At 47.9% G+C, this 17358-nt stretch overlaps 1 protein-coding gene across 3 annotated transcripts in view; it reads right to left on the bottom strand.

Moving 5' to 3' along the window:
- The window catches only part of LOC119962771 (phospholipid-transporting ATPase ID-like), a 348272-nt gene extending 331427 nt beyond the window's left edge, over positions 1-16845 (bottom strand). For 2 of the 3 annotated variants that reach the window (XM_038790831.1, XM_038790829.1), the window contains exons 1-2: positions 16772-16845; positions 10179-10376 (exon numbers count right to left, since the gene is read on the bottom strand). The gene's annotated coding sequence lies outside the window, so the exon portion shown is untranslated. Of the gene's footprint in view, positions 1-10178; positions 10459-16771 lie in introns of those variants that run through there. The other variant, XM_038790830.1, reaches the window with a different exon arrangement.
- Between the last annotated feature and the right edge of the window lie 513 nt (positions 16846-17358).

Genomic DNA, 17358 nt, shown 5'->3' with positions numbered 1-17358 from the left:
CACTGTAGCCACTGTAGCCACCTAAAATGGACACTGAACTAAACAAAATGGAGAATCGCTAAGACTGCAGGGAAAAACAGTTTAGCCAAGGCTGCAGCCTGCAAAACTCATTAGCATTTTGCAAGCAGCAAAACTAGTTTCTGGCCAGGTGGAAGATCTCAAACCAAAGGTGATAATGGCAGAACGTTTTACATACTAATGAGGCAGTCCAGATCTAGGCACACACAATGGCAACATTTGGGTTTGAATAAGATACTTGAGTGGATGTCCAGACAGAGTGGCACCAGAAGTATCCACTATAGAAACCGCCCCCACCATCGAGAAAGACCCTCACATTGGAGGAATTCAAAAGATATCGATTGGAAGCGATCCAATCGATACCCGAAGGTAAAGCCCGCCCAGGAAAAGGCAAGGACATTGGGGACCCCTATAAAAGTAGACCCCCACACATGGTCCTGTCTGTTGTTTCGTGCTCCGGCTTTGACCAAGACCTTGAACGTGTATCCTGACTCCAGCCGTTGAGCACCAGCCGCCGAACCGTAAGTGCCAATACGACGCTCGCTACGCGAACCAAGCCCGCTAGACCCCCAGTGACCAGCACGCTTTCTGAAGGTTGCAGACCAAGACCGGGACGAAGGCCTCGCTCCCTGACCTTGCCTGTTCCTGTGTAGTTAAGTATTCTGATTGCTTAGTTTAGTCATAGCTTAGTCCCTTAGTGTGTGCATGCGTATTTATTATAATTGTATAATAAATATTGATCGTTTGGAACTTACTAATCGGTGTATCGTTTTATTACTTTGAACCTGACCTTGGAATATTTGTGAGGTGTCTATACGGCATCTGGCGACTCCTGAGCTGAAAAATACACATACAGAGCCTAGTGGTGTTAAGCACACGGCCTTTAACAGAGGCAAGTTAATACACCCCAATAAACGCGTTTTACACCCATAGCAAAACGTGCAACAACACCCCCGAGAGCACCCTGTCCCGTACCCCATGTGGGGGCAGCAAGGGGAACCCCTCCACCTGCCGCCTGGCAAACGCCCTAACCTGCATGTACCTAAACATGTTCCCCCGGGGGGAGCCCAAACTTCCCCTCTAACTCTCCCAAGCTCGCGAACCTCCCCTCCACAAACAGGTCCCTCAACCTCCTAACCCCTACCCTGTGCCAGCCCAGAAATCCACCATCGATGCTCCCTGGAACAAACCGGTGGTTCCCCCGTATCGGGGACTCCATTGAGCCCCCCACCTGCCCCCTCTGCTGTCTCCATTGCCCCCAAATTTTGAGGGTAGCCACCACCACCGGGCTCGTGGTATACCTCGTTGGAGGGAGCGGCAACGGCGCCGTTACCAGCGTCTCCAGGCTCGTGCCCATACAGGACGCCACCTCCATCCTCTTCCATGCTGCCCCTTCCCCGTCCATTACCCACTTACGCACCACCGCTGCATTGGCAGTCCAATAGTACCGACACAGGTTGGGCAACGCCAGCCCCCCCCATCCCTGTCCCGTTCCAGGAACACACTTCTCACCCTCGGAGTCCCATGTGCCCACACAAATCCCGTAATACTCCTGTTGACCCTTCTAAAAAAGGCCTTCGGGATAAGGATGGGGAGGCACTGGAACAGGAACAAAAACCTCGGGAGCACCGTCATCTCAACGGACTGCACCCTCCCCGCCAGTGGCAGCGGTAACATATCCCACCTTTTGAACTCCTCCTCCATCTGCTCCACCAACCTTGTGAGGTTGAGCTTGTGCAGGGCCCCCCAGCTCCCAGCCACCTGGACTCCTAGGTACCTGAAGCTCTTCCCTGCCTGCTTCAGTGGGAGCCTACCAATCCCCTCCTCCTGATCCCCCGGGTGCACCACGAACAACTCGCTCTTGCCCAGGTTGAACATACCCAGAGAAGCCCCCGAATTCCCTAAGAATCCTCATCACCTCCGGCATCCCCCCCACCGGGTCCGTCACATACAGCAACAGGTCGTCCGCATAAAGCGACACTCGATGCTCCTCCCCACCCCTCACCAAGCCCCTCCAGTTCCCTGACTCCCTCAACGCCATGGCCAGGAGCTCAATTGCCAACGCAAAGAGCAAGGGGGACAGGGGACACCCCTGTCTATTCCCCCGGTACAGCCGAAAGTACTCCGACCCCCTCCTATTCGTGTCTACACTCGTCATCGGGGCCTCATAGAGCAACCTCACCCAACGGACAAACCCCTCCCTAAACCCAAACCTCTCCAACACCTCCCACAGATACTCCCATTCAACCCTATCAAAGGCCTTCTCCGCATCTAATGCCACCACTATCTCCGCCTCCCCTTCCACAGCCGGCATCATAATAACATTGAGGAGCCTTCGTACGTTTGTATTCAACTGCCTTCCCTTCACAAACCCCGTCTGGTCCTCATGAATGACCCCCGGCACACAATCCTCTATTCTTGTGGCTAGGATCTTTGCCAGCAGCTTGGCGTCTACATTTAGCAGCGAGATCGGCCTATCTGACCCACACTGCAGAGGGTCCTTGTCCCGCTTCAGGATCAAGGAAATCAGCGCCCGTGACATAGTTGGGGGCAAAGCCCCCCCCTCCCTTGCCTCGTTAAAGGTCCGGGCCAACAGAGGGCCCAACAGGTCCGCATACCTTTTATAAAATTCCGCCGGAAACCCATCCGGCCCCGGCGCCTTCCCCGACTGCATGCTCCCTATCCCTTTAACCAACTCTTCCAGCTCGATCGGCACCCCCAGTCCCTCCACCTGCCCCTCCTCCACCTTCGGAAATCGCAGCTTGTCCAAGAAGCGCCCCATTCCACCCCCCTCCACCGGGGGTTCAGACCGGTACAGTTCCCCATAGAAGTCCCTGAAGACCCCATTAACATCTACCCCCCTCCGCACCACCTTCCCAGCTCTATCCGTCACTCCCCCAATTTCCCTGGCCGCGTCCCGCTTTCGGAGCTGGTGTGCCAGCATCCTGCTCGCCTTCTCCCCATATTCATACACCGCCCCCTGTGCTTTCCTCCACTGAGCTTCTGCCTTTCTGGTAGTCAATAGGTCGAACCTGGCCTGAAGGCTACGCCTCTCCCCCAGCAATCCCTCCTCCGGAGCCTCCGCATATCTCCTATCCACCCTCACCATCTCCACTATCAGTCTCTCCCTCTCCCTCTGCTCCCCCCTCTCCCTATGGGTTCGGATGGAAATCAACTCCCCTCTAATCACCGCCTTCAATGCCTCCCAGACCGTCCCCACTCGGACCTCCCTGTTGTCGTTGGCCTCAAGGTACCTCTCAATACATCCCCGAACCCTCTCGGCCACCTTCTCATCTGCCAGCAGCCCCACCTCCAAGCGCCAGAGCGGACGTTGGTCCCTCTCCTCCCCCAGCCCGAGGTCCACCCAGTGCGGGGCATGATCTGAAATGGAAATGGCAATGGCAGAGTATTCAACATCCTCCACCCTCGAAACCAGCCCCCTGCTCAGGACAAAAAAAATCAATCCTCGAATAGGCCTTATGCACATGGGAGAAAAACGAGTACCCCTTGGCCCTTGGCCTCGCAAACCTCCAGGGATCCACCCCCTCATCTGGTCCATAAATCCCCTCAACACCTTAGCCGCTGCCGGCCTCCTACCCGTCCGGGACTTGGGTCAATCCAATGGGGGATCCAGCACCGTGTTGAAGTCCCCCCCATGATCAGGCCCCCCACCTCCAGGTCCGGAATGCGGCCCAACATACGCCGCATAAACCCCGCATCGTCCCAATTTGGGGCATAAACATTCACCAACACCACCTGCTCCCCCTGCAGCTTACCACGCGCCATCACATACCTCCCGCCACTGTCAGCCACCACCTTTAACGCCTCAAACGTCACCCTCTTCCCCACCAGGATCGCCACTCCCTGACTCTTCTCATCCAGCCCTGAGTGAAATACTTGGCCCACCCATCCCTTCCTCAGCCAAACCTGGTCCGCCACTTTAAGGTGTGTCTCTTGGAGCATGGCCACATCCGCCTTCAGCCCCTTCAAGTGCGCAAACACCCGGGCCCGTTTGACCGGCCCATTCAGCCCCCTCAGAGGGCTCCCTGCCCCCCTCCCCTGCCGATTAACCATAACCCATCCCCTGCCCACCACTGGCCAGCGTCCCCCGCTCTGCCAGTTCCCCACGGCGGGAACTCCCTCCCCCCCCCCAGCACCCCCTGCATCCTCCAGCTCCTTCCTGACCGTTTCAGCAGCAACCCGGTACCTGCCCCCCCCCAGGCTAGGACCCCTCCTAGCCACGTCCCTCCCTGCATAGCACTCCCATGAGCCAGCTAACTTCTGCTGACCCCGGCGACTCCCGCCCTACCTCCGACTCCTCCCCACGTGGGACTACCCCTCCTCCTTCGTGCCCATCAGCAGGTCCTCCTCCCCCCCGCCCCCCACTCTTGCGCGGGGAAAAAAAAACAGCCAGCAACAGCCCGCGCTTCTCAGCCCCGACTCTGCCCCCACCATCTCACAGCGCGGGAAACCAGAGAAAAGCCCGCGCTTTCGCCCTGCCCAACCCCACCTCCTCTAGGGCAACTCCCATTGCCAGTCCCCCCCCCCCCCACCAGCTCCCCGCACTCCCCGTTTACCCCCCAGCCCGAACCCGTCCACCAGACCCATACAAAAAAGACATAAAGACATCCCCCCACCCACCCCAAGGCCAACCCACATCTTGCATTAAACAGAGCAAACACAAGTACATTACATAAGTAAGGCTGAAGAAACAAGGTTCAGACAGGGCGCTGGAGGGATACAAGATAGCCAGGAGGGAGCTGAAGAAAGGGATTAGGAGAGCTAAGAGAGGGCATGAAAAATCTTTGGCGGGTAGGATCAAGGAAAACCCCAGGCCTTTTACACATATGTGAGAAATATGAGAATGACTAGAGCGAGGGTAGGTCCGATTAAGGACAGTAGCGGGAGATTGTGTATTGAGTCTGAAGAGATAGGAGAGGTCTTGAACAAGTATTTTTCTTCAGTATTTACAAACGAGAGGGGCCATATTGTTGGAGAGGACAGCGTGAAGCAGACTGATAAGCTTGAGGAGATACTTGTCAGGAAGGAAGATGTGTTGCGCGTTTTGAAAAACTTGAGGATAGACAAGTCCCCCGGGCCTGACGGGATATATCCAAGGATTCTATGGGAAGCAAGAAATGAAATTGCAGAGCCGTTGGCAATGATCTTTTCGTCCTCGCTGTCAACAGGGGTGGTACCAGAGGATTGGAGAGTGGCGAATGTCGTGCCCCTGTTCAAAAAAGGGAATAGGGATAACCCTGGGAATTACAGGCCAGTTAGTCTTACTTCGGTGGTAGGCAAAGTAATGGAAAGGGTACTGAGGGATAGGATTTCTGAGCATCTGGAAAGGCATTGCTTGATTAGGGATAGTCAGCACGGATTTGTGAGGGGTAGGTCTTGCCTTACAAGTCTTATTGAATTCTTTGAGGAGGTGACCAAGCATGTGGATGAAGGTAAAGCAGTGGATGTAGTGTACATGGATTTTAGTAAGGCATTTGATAAGGTTCCCCATGGTAGGCTTATGCCGAAAGTAAGGAGGCATGGGATAGTGGGAAATTTGGCCAGTTGGATAACAAACTGGCTAACCGATAGAAGACAGAGAGTTGTGGTGGATGGCAAATATTCAGCCTGGAGCCCAATTATCAGTGGCGTACCGCAGGGATCAGTTCTGGGTCCTCTGCTGTTTGTGATTTTCATTAACGACTTGGATGAGGGAGTTGAAGGGTGGGTCAGTAAATTTGCAGATGATACGAAGATTGGTGGAGTTGTGGATAGTGAGGAGGGCTGTTGTCGGCTTCAAAGAGACATAGATAGAATGCAGAGCTGGGCTGAGAAGTGGCAGATGGAGTTTAACCCTGACAAGTGTGAGGTTGTCCATTTTGGAAGGACAAATCTGAATGCGGAATACAGGGTTAATGGTAGGGTTCTTGGCAATGTGGAGGAGCAGAGAGATCTTGGGGTCTATGTTCATAGTTCTTTGAAAGTTGCCACTCAAGTGGATAGAGCTGTGAAGAAGGCCTATGGTGTGCTAGCGTTCATTAGCAGAGGGATTGAATTTAAGAGCCGTGAGGTGATGATGCAGCTGTACAAAACCTTGGTCAGGCCACATTTGGAGTACTGTGTGCAGTTCTGATCACCTCATTTAAGGAAGGATGTGGAAGCTTTGGAAAAGGTGCAAAGGAGATTTACCAGGATGTTGCCTGGAATGGAGAGTAGGTCATACGAGGAAAGGTTGAGGGTGCTAGGCCTTTTCTCATTAGAACGGAGAAGGATGAGGGGCGACTTGATAGAGGTTTATAAGATGATCAGGGGAATAGATAGAGTAGACAGTCAGAGACTTTTTCCCCGGGTGGAACACACCATTACAAGGGGACATAAATTTAAGATAAATGGTGGAAGATATAGAGGGGATGTCAGAGGTAGGTTCTTTACCCAGAGAGTAGTGGGGGTATGGAATGCACTGCCTGTGGTAGTAGTTGAGTCGGAAAATTTATGGACCTTCAAGCGGCTATTGGATAGGTACTTGGATTAGGGTAGAATAAGGGAGTGTAGGTTAACTTCTTAAGGGCAGCACGGTAGCATTGTGGATAGCACAATTGCTTCACAGCTCCAGGGTCCCAAGTTCGATTTCGACTTGGGTCACTGTCTGTGCGGAGTCTGCACATCCTCCCCGTGACTGCGTGGGTTTCCTCCGGGTGCTCCGGTTTCCTCCCACGGTCCAAAGATGTGCGGGTTGGGTGGATTGGCCATGAAAAATTGTCCAAAATTCTATGATTAACCTAGGACAAAAGTTCGGCGCAACATCGTGGGCCGAAGGGCCTGTTCTGTGCTGTATTTCTCTATACTATACTGTACTATACTATACAACATCCCCCATCTTAGACCCTCAGTTTGAGTCCAGTTTCTCGGCCTGCACGAAGGCCCACGCCTCCTCCAGGGACTCAAAATAATGGTGCCGGTCCTTATAGGTGACCCACAGACGCGCCGGCTGCAACATGCCAAACTTCACGCTCGGTCTGTGGAGCACCGCCTTTGTCCGGTTGAACCCGGCCCTCCGCTTCGCCACCTCCACACTCCAGTCCTGGAAGATCCGCACCTCCGTGTTCTCCCACTTGCTGCTCTGCTCCTTCTTGGCCCACCGGAGCACGCACTCACGATCCACGAACCGGTGAAACCGCACCAACACCGCCCGCGGCGGCCCGTTCGGCTTGGGCCTCCTAGCCAGAATTCTGTGGGCCCCCTCCAACTCCAGGGGCCCCTGGAAGGACCCAGCTCCCATCAGCGAGTTCAGCATAACAACCACATAGGCCGCCAGGTCCGACCCCTCCAGCCCCTCCGTGAGGCCCAGGATCCGCAAATTCCTCCGCCTCGACCGGTTGTCCAGCTCCTCGAACCGCTCCTGCCACCTTTTATGGAGCGCCTCATGCATCTCCACCTTCCCCGCGATGGCCACATCCTCCCTTTCGGAGGCCTGCTTCTGCAGCTCCCAGATCGCGGCCCCCTAGGCTGTCTGAGTCTCCATCAGCTCTCTGGTGGTAGCCTTCAGCGACTCCAGCAGCTCCACCTTAAGCTCCTGGAAGCAGCGCAGCAGTCTCCTGCTGCTCCTGCGCCCACTGCCTCCACTCCTCCGGCCGCCATTTTGTGTTTCTTCCCCCCACTTTTCCAGGAGTGCTTCCACCGTTTTTCTTCTTACCCCACTCCTGGTCTGGACCATAGGACCGTAGGGATCGACTCCAGTCCCCTTCCCACGTCGGGATTCGTCAACGAAGTTCCATTGAGGGCCCTGAAGAGCCCCAAAGTCCGTTATTTGCGGGAGCTGCCGAACGTGCGGCTTAGCTCCGCATTGCCGCCACCGGAAGTCTACCAGGAGAAGGTTGTGGGGCATACACAAGGAGAGTCGCACATAAGGGTAGTTCCAGGAGAGTCTAATGTAACTCTATGATAGCTTGGTCTGTATAATATTCTGATTGTTACCTTACCACGTATACATTAATAAACCATCATTCTGGCTAAGTCACCAGCAGATCTGTAGAATCACTGCAAGCCAAGATCACAGAACACAATATCAGTGATCATTGTTAAGGGTGTTCAACAGTTGCTCAGGTTCCTCATCTGAGCTCAAGCTGAGGGCCTGATTCATTAGGGTCAGTGGAGCTTGTCAGAGGTGCTTTTGAAAGAAAGTAGAGATACGTAGTGCACAGGAGGCAACTCTAAACCAGGTCAATGCATTCAGAGTATGGTTGTTTAAAGAATGTGCTAGTCCAAGACTCTTATATGGGTTTGTGCCACTGACCCGCCGTCGCTGTGGCATGGTCCATGTCCTCTCCAGCCACTTTGTTGGTTCTATTCTTGAAGCTAGTGACGACCTTGCGTTCTGGCATTCACCCCTACTCTGGGACCACTCTCTGCAATTGTGTGCAATATTGTTCTGCATAAAAAAAGATGGTGAGTGTGAGCAGGACTGATCCATGAACGCAAATCCCAGTGGAAAAGAGTCCAGGTGGAGATGTGAACGTGTGTTTGAGAGAGTCCCTTGAGTTGGCAGGGTAAGAGATATCAGTGAATGTCTGATAGGCTTGTGAATGTGAGTTCAGAGTGATGGCTGCACAAATGAGAATATTTGTCCTCTTTCTGCACCAAGTGGCTGACCTCTTCTGTTGTGTTGGCTTTAACCACTGCTGCCACTTCCTGCAAAGTCACAGTGGCGAGGCTAGTAGATGTCCTCTGACCATCACGGGTATAGAGGACATTGCGGCCGGCCTCAACTGTGTCCAACAGGCATTCCAATGAGGCATCACTGACTTTTGGAGCAGCCTGCTTCATCCCTTTGGGAGCCATGTCTTCCATGAAGCAGTCCTGGGCTCCAGCTTTTAAAAAAACTGTGCACAGGTGCCATTTAAATATGGTGCCTGGAGTGAGGAAGCAGTGAGCACACAATGGAGCTGGCAAATCAGAGGCCATGTGCCCGTGAACCAGCATATTTCCCCTGCGTGCAAGCAGACACTGCGGCGCAAATACCCATTATTGCAGACAGTGGTTAAAACACCATTTTACACCTCTGTTGCCACATCCAGTGTACTGAAGGGAAATCCTGCCCTTGCAAAACAAGTATTCGGCAAAATGAGGGAAAATATTTTTTGAGTAAAAGGTATAAACCTTTCATGTAACCAAAAGTCAAAACTTCGAAACCAAGGCTGGAAGAAAACTGTACTTTTTTAATTTTAAAGTAACTTGTTTCCCTTGGTTTGTGGTGCCAATCTCAGATTTTGTTTCTTAAAGAGGTACCCAAAAATACAGTGAAGTTTAATCCAGAAGCCTATCCTAAATTTCTCAGGATGCCATACATATACGTACATTACTTTAAAAGGAAATATTTTAAGACTATAAAAGGAGCATGTAGCCAGTTGCTTCCACATCTCCTGAAGCAAATATCTGCATATACACTTTACTTCCCATCACTAAGCAAGCACAACTCCATTTTATAGATTCATTTATCTCCATATTTAATCCTAAACAACAACTTCCACTGATGGCATAGAATCGTAAAATCCAAGGAGCTTCAAAGTTATAAGGTCCATTATGCTTACACCATTATACTGATTATCAAATTTGTGAATGCCTTTAATGATGTAAGTGTACTCAATTTAGTCAATGTTGTACATGGTAAGGGTAAAATATATTAAAACAGTGAAACACATATACAGATTACATATGAAAGTTCAGATCCTAAACTTGCTTTGGTTATAAAGGATTAATTGGGGTCTCAATGCCATCGGGAGGTATTTTCTGTATATTCATCCAAGGTTTTTATGGTTATAAGAACATAAGAAATAGGAGCAGAAGGAGATCATTTGGCCCATCAAGACTGCTCCGTCATTCAATACGATTATGGCTGATCCTCCTATCAACTTCTTTTTCCTGCCCGCTCCCTGTGCCCCTTGATTCCCAGAGAGATCAAAAAACTATTGATCTTAGTCTTAAATATTCTCAACAATGGAGCATTCCATAACTCTATGGGGTAAATAGTTCCAAAGATTCACAGCCCTGAGTTAAGACATTTCCCACTTCAGTCTGAAATTATCAATCCCTTATGACAAACTGCACCAATTAACAATTGTGGTTACTTTATGAACGGGAAAAAAGGTAGCAATAATTCTCACCGTAACAGTTCCTGTATGGTTCTTGAATTTCTGCTTTTCCTCCGTGCTTAGACACACAAGAGATATTGCACTTGGTAACTTCAAACCATAGCACCACAAGCTGTTTCTTCCGTTACCGTCAACAAATGTCAGCGACAATGCAGAACCACCCAGTAATTAAATCCATCAAACATCGGTTTAGTTCTTATGTTCTCAAAACTGAAACAGAAAATTCAAATAAGCCTTGAAAGTTTCAAAACAGCGTTCGATATTCAGCTAAAAAAGGACCGGCTGTTACAAAGAGTTGGCTTGAACCCTTGACTGATAGGTACACAAGGCAATTTTAGTGACGAGGTGGGTGGATCAACCCGGTACGGTGTAACACTGAGCAAACAAAGGTAATTGATCGTTGGACCTGTCTGTATATTACATCATGTGTACATAACACCTGAAAAGGCGCTGACTCAAATAACTGACATAGTAAGGCACGTCAGTATTCCTTCATGTGGGTTAGAACACAACACCACCCTCAGAAATTATAGTCTAAATCTCTAATGAAATCTGCAAAGAAAACAGAGTACAAAATCTGCCGTTACCTTTTGGCAATTTTAAAAACATTATGCAAGCTGAACCATTTTACAGAAATTTGTAAAATATCAAAGTAAATCTGAAATTGATACAAGTATATCGAAAACATGGAATGTGTATCATTGGGAATTTCAGAAAAATACTTGTCATAGTTAAATAATTCAGTAAGACCAGGATATGGACAAGCCTAATAACATAAGGACTGTAAGCCAAATTGTTCTATTCAGTTCATCGGACCTGCTACTATTATTCCTTTTTGTTTGGTGAGAACATTTTACCTCCAATGTTAATAAACAAAGAGCAAATGGATCCTTTACTCACTTTGTGTATAGCACAATACCAATAATCGAAAAGTGCTGGTCGCACAGAACAGTAATGTGAATGGAGTGATAACTTTGACAAGTAGACATTTGATGAGGTGCCACATCAAAGGTTATTGTGGAAACTAAAAGCTCAAGGTGTAAGGGGTAACATATTGGCAATGATTGAAGATGGGCTAGTTAACAGGAAACGGATAATTAGCATAAATGGGTCTTTTTTTGATTGGATGTGATGAGTTGTATGTCACAGGGATCAGTACTCGGGTCTCAACTTCACTATTTTTATTACTTGGAATAGGATAGATAGGAAAGTAAAGTGTGAAAGAGGGTACAGAGGGACGTAGATCGGTTAAGTGAGTAGGCATAAAATCTGAGGTGTAAGGGTAAGGTGTAAGGGCTGGTTTAGCACAGGGCTAAATAGCTGGTTTTTAAAGCAGACCAAGGCAGGCCAGTAGCGCGGGTTCAATTCCCGTACTAGCCTCCCCGAACAGGCGCCGGAATGTGGCGACTAGGAGTTTTTCACAGTAATTTCATTGAAGCCTCTTGTGACAATAAGTGATTTTCATTTCATTAAATGTGAAATTGTCTATTTTCGACAGGAAAAATAAAAAAGCTTATGATCTAAATGGTGAGAGAATCCAAAAGGGGTCTGCTTGTCAAGTGCATTAATCACAAATGGCTGGTGTACAGGTACAGCAAGTAATTAAGAAAGTTAATAGAATGTTATCATTTATTGAGAGGGCAATTGATTACAAAAGTAGGGAGGTTATGCTTCAGTTGTACAGGAAATTTGGACCACATCTGGAGTATTGTTTTCAGTATTGCTCCCCTTATTTAAGGAAACATGTAAATGCATGAGAAGCAGTCCAGAGGTTTACTGGACTAATACCAGGAATGAGCAGGTTTTCTGATGAGGGTGGTTGGAGAGGTTAGGTATCCACTAGAGTTCAGAAGAGTAAGAGGCGACTTGATCGAAACCTTTAAGATCCTGAGGGGCATTGACAGGATAGGTGTGGAGAGCCTGTTTCCTCTTGCCAGAGAATCTAGAACTAGGGGTCACTGTTTTAAAATAGGGAGTAACTCATTTAAGACAGATATGAGACGTTTTTCTCTCAGGGGACTGAGAGTCTCTGGAACTCTTCTTCAAAAGGCAGTGGAATATTTTTAAAGGGATAGTTAGATAGATTCTGATTACTACGGGGGGGGGGGGTGAAAGGTTATTGGGAGGAGGCAGAGATGTGCTGTTAGGTTACAATCAGATCAGCCATGATCTTATTGAATGGCAGAGCAGGCTTCAGCACCCAAATGGCCTTCCCCTGCTCCTAATTAGTATGTTTGCTTGCTCACATGACAACGGTGCTTCGCTATTGACAGTATTTTGTAAACTTGACTAGTTTATTTGAAACATTTGTAAAATGTATGTATTGATAAGTAAGTAGCCTTTATTCTGCAACAACTTGCATTTATTCAGCACCTTTAAAAGCTAAAACATGCCAAGGAAAGCAAAATGCGCAAAACCCGTTCCCAATTTAAGATAGAAGTAAGGTGAGAATGACTGCCCTTAATATTAAAGCAGCATTTGACCAAGTGTGGAATCATAAAGCCCTAGAAAAGCTGAAGTCAATGGGAATAGGGGAAAACTCCACTGGTTTGTGTCATACCAAAAGAAGATATCTCTGATTGTTGGAGATCAATCATCTCAGTCCCTGGGCATCACTGCAGGAGTTCCTCAGGGTAGTGTCCTAGGTCCAACCATCTTCAGCTGCTTCATCAATAATCTTCCAGCGTAAAGTGAGATGTGGGATGTTCGCTGTTTCACTAATGTTCAGAACCCCATTCACACCACCTCAGATACTGAAGCAGTCCATGTCCATGTGCAGCAAGACATTAGGTCTTCGGCTGGTAAGTGAAAAATAACATTTGTGCCACACAAGTGCCAGGCAATGACCACCTCTAGCATGACTGAATTCTACATCACCCCATGACATTCAATAACATTACTATCTGTGAATCTGTGAATACCATCTATAAATGGCTACAAGAACACATCAGCTGCTGGAAATTCATAGGCCCAAAGCCAGTTGTTCGTCTAATAGGCACGAATCAGGAGTGTGACAGAATACTCTCCACTTGCCGGATTAGTGCAGATCCAACAATGCTCAAGAAACCCAACGCCACCCAGGACAAAGCAGCCCATTCACCACAATAAACATTCACTTCCTCAATCATTGGTGCACCTTGGCTGCAGCATGCCATTGTACCACCTACAATTGCATGACAGCAACTTCCAAACATGCAACCACTACCAGCTAGGACAAGGGCAGCAGATACATGGGAACACCAGCACCTGCAAATTCTCCTCCAAGCCACACACCATCCTGACTTGGAAATATATCGCCCATTCCTTCACTGTTGCTGGTCAAATTCCTGGAACTCCTTCCCTAATAGCACTGCATGATATACAGTAATTCAAGAAGACAGCTAATCTCAAGGGCAATTGTTGGCCTAGCCAGCGACATCCACCACCTGTGAATGAAAAAAGTAGTCTACAGATGACAATTGTAGGTACAAACCGTTTGAATCTTCAGATGAATTATATTAAGAGGAAAAATTAAAACTGATTAATTATTGACTGTACCATCCTCCTCGGACACGTTTCCTCCTTTGTCCAGGGCACTGAAATTGCCATGGTTTGGTTCCGGTTTTAATTATTTGATAGTAGCCAGAAAATCTTCAGCAATTCCGAACCTCACACACTTACCTCCACAGTTTCCGATGATATGTCCATAGCCCTTAATGTTCCTTATTCACATGCTACCATTTGACAACATCGACTCAAGGTCAGCTTTTACATGTATACTCAACACGCAGCTTTTCCTTTCCACCATCTTGCTTAACATCTCTACTGCCTCTTTGTTGTCAGGTTACTAGTTCAACACTCAGTACTGGATGAGACACAGTTTCCTTCAGTTAAACACTGGAAGGACTAAAGGCATTGCCTCCACCAAAAACTAAACAGCCTCACAACCAAATTTATCCGCCTCGCAGCCATTGTCCCCAGTTGAATCATACTGTTCACAATCTCAGCATCATATCTTACCAGGAGCTGAATTTTCAACTCCATATTTCCTCAATCAAAAATGTTTTTCCTACTCCTCTTGTGAGAACGGTCAGTACCTTATAAAACCAAATACTGGGTGCTAAACAGACCAAACAAATGGTTAGTCCAAAATGGGCAGCACGGTAGCATGGTGGTTAGCATAAATACTTCACAGCTCCAGGGTCCCAGGTTCGGTTCCCGGCTGGGTCACTGTCTGTGCGGAGTCTGCACGTCCTCCCCGTGTGTGCGTGGGTTTCCTCCGGGTGCTCCGGTTTCCTCCCACAGTCCAAAAGATGTGCGGGTTAGGTGGATTGGCCATGCTAAATTGCCCGTAGTGTCCTAAAAAGTAAGGTGGGGGGGGGGGGGGGGGGGTTGTTGGGTTACGGGTATAGGGTGGATACGTGGGTTTGAGTAGGGTGATCATTGCTCGGCACAACATCGAGGGCCGAAGGGCCTGTTCTGTGCTGTACTGTTCTATGTTCTAAATGCTTTAGAAAAGCCTAGGCTTTCGTCCTGACCAGTTCAAACTTGTGGTTCTCTACTGTAGTGCTTTTGGAAGAACCATTCTCTTTATTATAATTATGATTCATGTAAACAAGTAAACATTTCTCTCCTCATTAGACATTCCTTTGAATAAAACACAATTTCATTGGAATGACATAAAATAAAGACTAAAACATATGCAAGAACCTTACTGATGGAATTTAAGAGAAAGGAATGCTTTAATTTTAATTTATTTTTTAATGAGGGGATACTGTTTCTTCATATCTTTGGGATGTATTTAAAGCATATTTTTAAATTTGTTTTTCTTAACGTTGTTCTGGTGCACCTCAAATCCAGCTGTTAACAAGTACAGCATTAAGCCGATGAAATCTGTTGATCTCCCCATGGGATCATTAAGCAATTCAAAGGTTATATTGTACCTGATGGAAAAAAAACATGCAGAACTCCACTTTGTAAACAGGACAACATTTCAATGTTGTTTCACATGAACGGGTACTTCTAACAATATATAATTGGGACATTTCATCATCTGAAGAGCAATATATCTCATACTTGCTCAACAGTTCCACTCATCCTGTTTTGGCCTAAACACCTTTCCAAGTTCATGCAGTTGTACTTTTCAACTCATCCTTGATTATCAATGTGCATTACAAACTTTAAAAAATGTCAGTGGAAAAAGTGCTGGATAATTCCTTCACAATTATCACAGCTATATTCACACCATAGTTTAAAGAATATAGTTTATATAACAGCAGACTGTTTACTGTTGCTAGAGTATTCTTGTTAGGAGAACGAAATTCAACTTCACATACAAATAAGAATTCCATGTCACTGCTTAAGGGAATGGAGAAAACGGCATTGCTTAAGGGAATGGAGAAAACGGCATTGCTTAATCCATCACTCTTTTCACTGTCAAAATCATTTTCTCTCGTTCAGCCTCTTTTAAAATAGTATTACTGGTTCTATTCAGTAGATCAGCTTGAAAATTACAAGCGACTGAAAGAAATAATCAAAATAAGCAAAAGGCATCTGAAACAAGGAAAAGCTCAGCAGGTCCGGCAGCACCTATGAGAAGAGAAAGCAGAGGTAATGTTTGACTGACAAACAGTCAAATGGCAAGGAATAATCAGTTGTTCGAATATCTTTTCCTCAATTTTTAAAGACCCTTGACTTCCTAATTCACAAAATCCTTCGGTTTTTAAAAGATAGTTACAGAAAGGAGTAAGAACTGTAAAAGTGGCCACTTGAAGGCTTACTTCGGGGCAGAGAAAAAACATGGAAAATAAACGAACCTGCTCCTTCCACCAGCCATGGAAAATTCAACCCCCCCCCCCCCCCCCCCCCCCGGGAAGAGTTCAGCAAGTGTGTTCCTGAGAGCAAATCAGGCAAAATACATCAAGATCATGCATCTAAACCTCACATTTCCAGTTCTCCACCCGAAGTGTTTGCTGACGCTTCGAGACTTCTTCCACCCAGGAAATATATACTACATTTCACCGAGTGTGCAACTACAGATCAACGAGCAGAATTGTTTCCTGCATTTTTTGGGGGTCAATTGTTTGCAGCAGAAGGACTAAACTCCAGATTCCATATTAACTGTGGCGGCACCCTCTTCCACTCTGTTGATTTAGTTTATTTATGAAATTGAACTGGTGTTATTGGTGCATCAAAATACGGTGCGGGGTTGTACCCAGGGCAGCACCTTTCACCAAGAGCCATTTCCGCCTGGTCATTCTTGCCTGAAGATTTAAAAGAATAGCTGAGACCTATCTGTGCCATGCCTGTTCCAAACGCTGTCCATCCTACACCCTGTGAAAACGGAAATACTTCAATGTCCCCTCCCCTCCCCTCCCCTCCCCTCCCCGTGTTTTAGGCTTTGGTGTCAGTCGAGGCTTCAGTTGCACAGACTTGACAGCCAAATAATTTGCCGAAATGTTGCGCCTCAAAACACAAACCTTTCCCGTGCAAAAAGAAAAACACATTTCCAAACACTCACTTTCATCCGTGCAAGGAATTTAATACAACTCAGAAAGAATCTCACCCCCCGAGCCCACCCCTTCTATTGGCGATTCTAAAGGATCAAGTGTAACCCTCTCTCTCACCAGGTGATGAGACTGTCACGGTCGACATTGACCTTCATTGCCCGCGCTCTCTCCACAAACCGACTCCCGCCCGGGACCCAACATTTGAAAAAGCTGCCTCGCGCCTCCTCGCGGCCCCTCCCCCAACCGCGCGCCCTCTCCCCACGTTGCACAACGTTCCATCTGGAACACATGCGGTCCCCGGAGGGGTGGGCAGGTGTCTGGCACCTAGTGCCACCACGACCCGCAAATGGTTTCTGAAGTTGCACGTTCATTTTACGAACAGTTTGCATTAATCCTGAGTGCAGGTTCGCGGCACTTGGAAAACCACCCGCATTTTTTGGGGGGGTGTGTGGGGATTCCCTACATTCCCGGCGGTAGGACTTTGAATCGGATATTAGCTGCTGTTGTTAAGAGGTGTGTGATAAATATGTTGTTGCCGTAAACAGAAAAAAAGTACAGATGCCAGGCTTTCAGTTCGTTAAAGCATTGTACAGGGTTCATTGAGAGATGTTGCACCAAAGATGTGGAGATTAGACCATCTTAAATTCCCCCTTTAAGTGAGGTTATGGGGATAATGCCGGGGAGTGGGACGAGGTGGGGTGCTC

Source organism: Scyliorhinus canicula, chromosome 3 (assembly GCF_902713615.1).
Source record: "Scyliorhinus canicula chromosome 3, sScyCan1.1, whole genome shotgun sequence".
Lineage (NCBI taxonomy): Eukaryota > Metazoa > Chordata > Chondrichthyes > Carcharhiniformes > Scyliorhinidae > Scyliorhinus > Scyliorhinus canicula.
The sequence above is the reverse complement of the archived record's forward strand: the minus strand, read 5'-3'. Positions and strand labels throughout refer to the sequence as shown.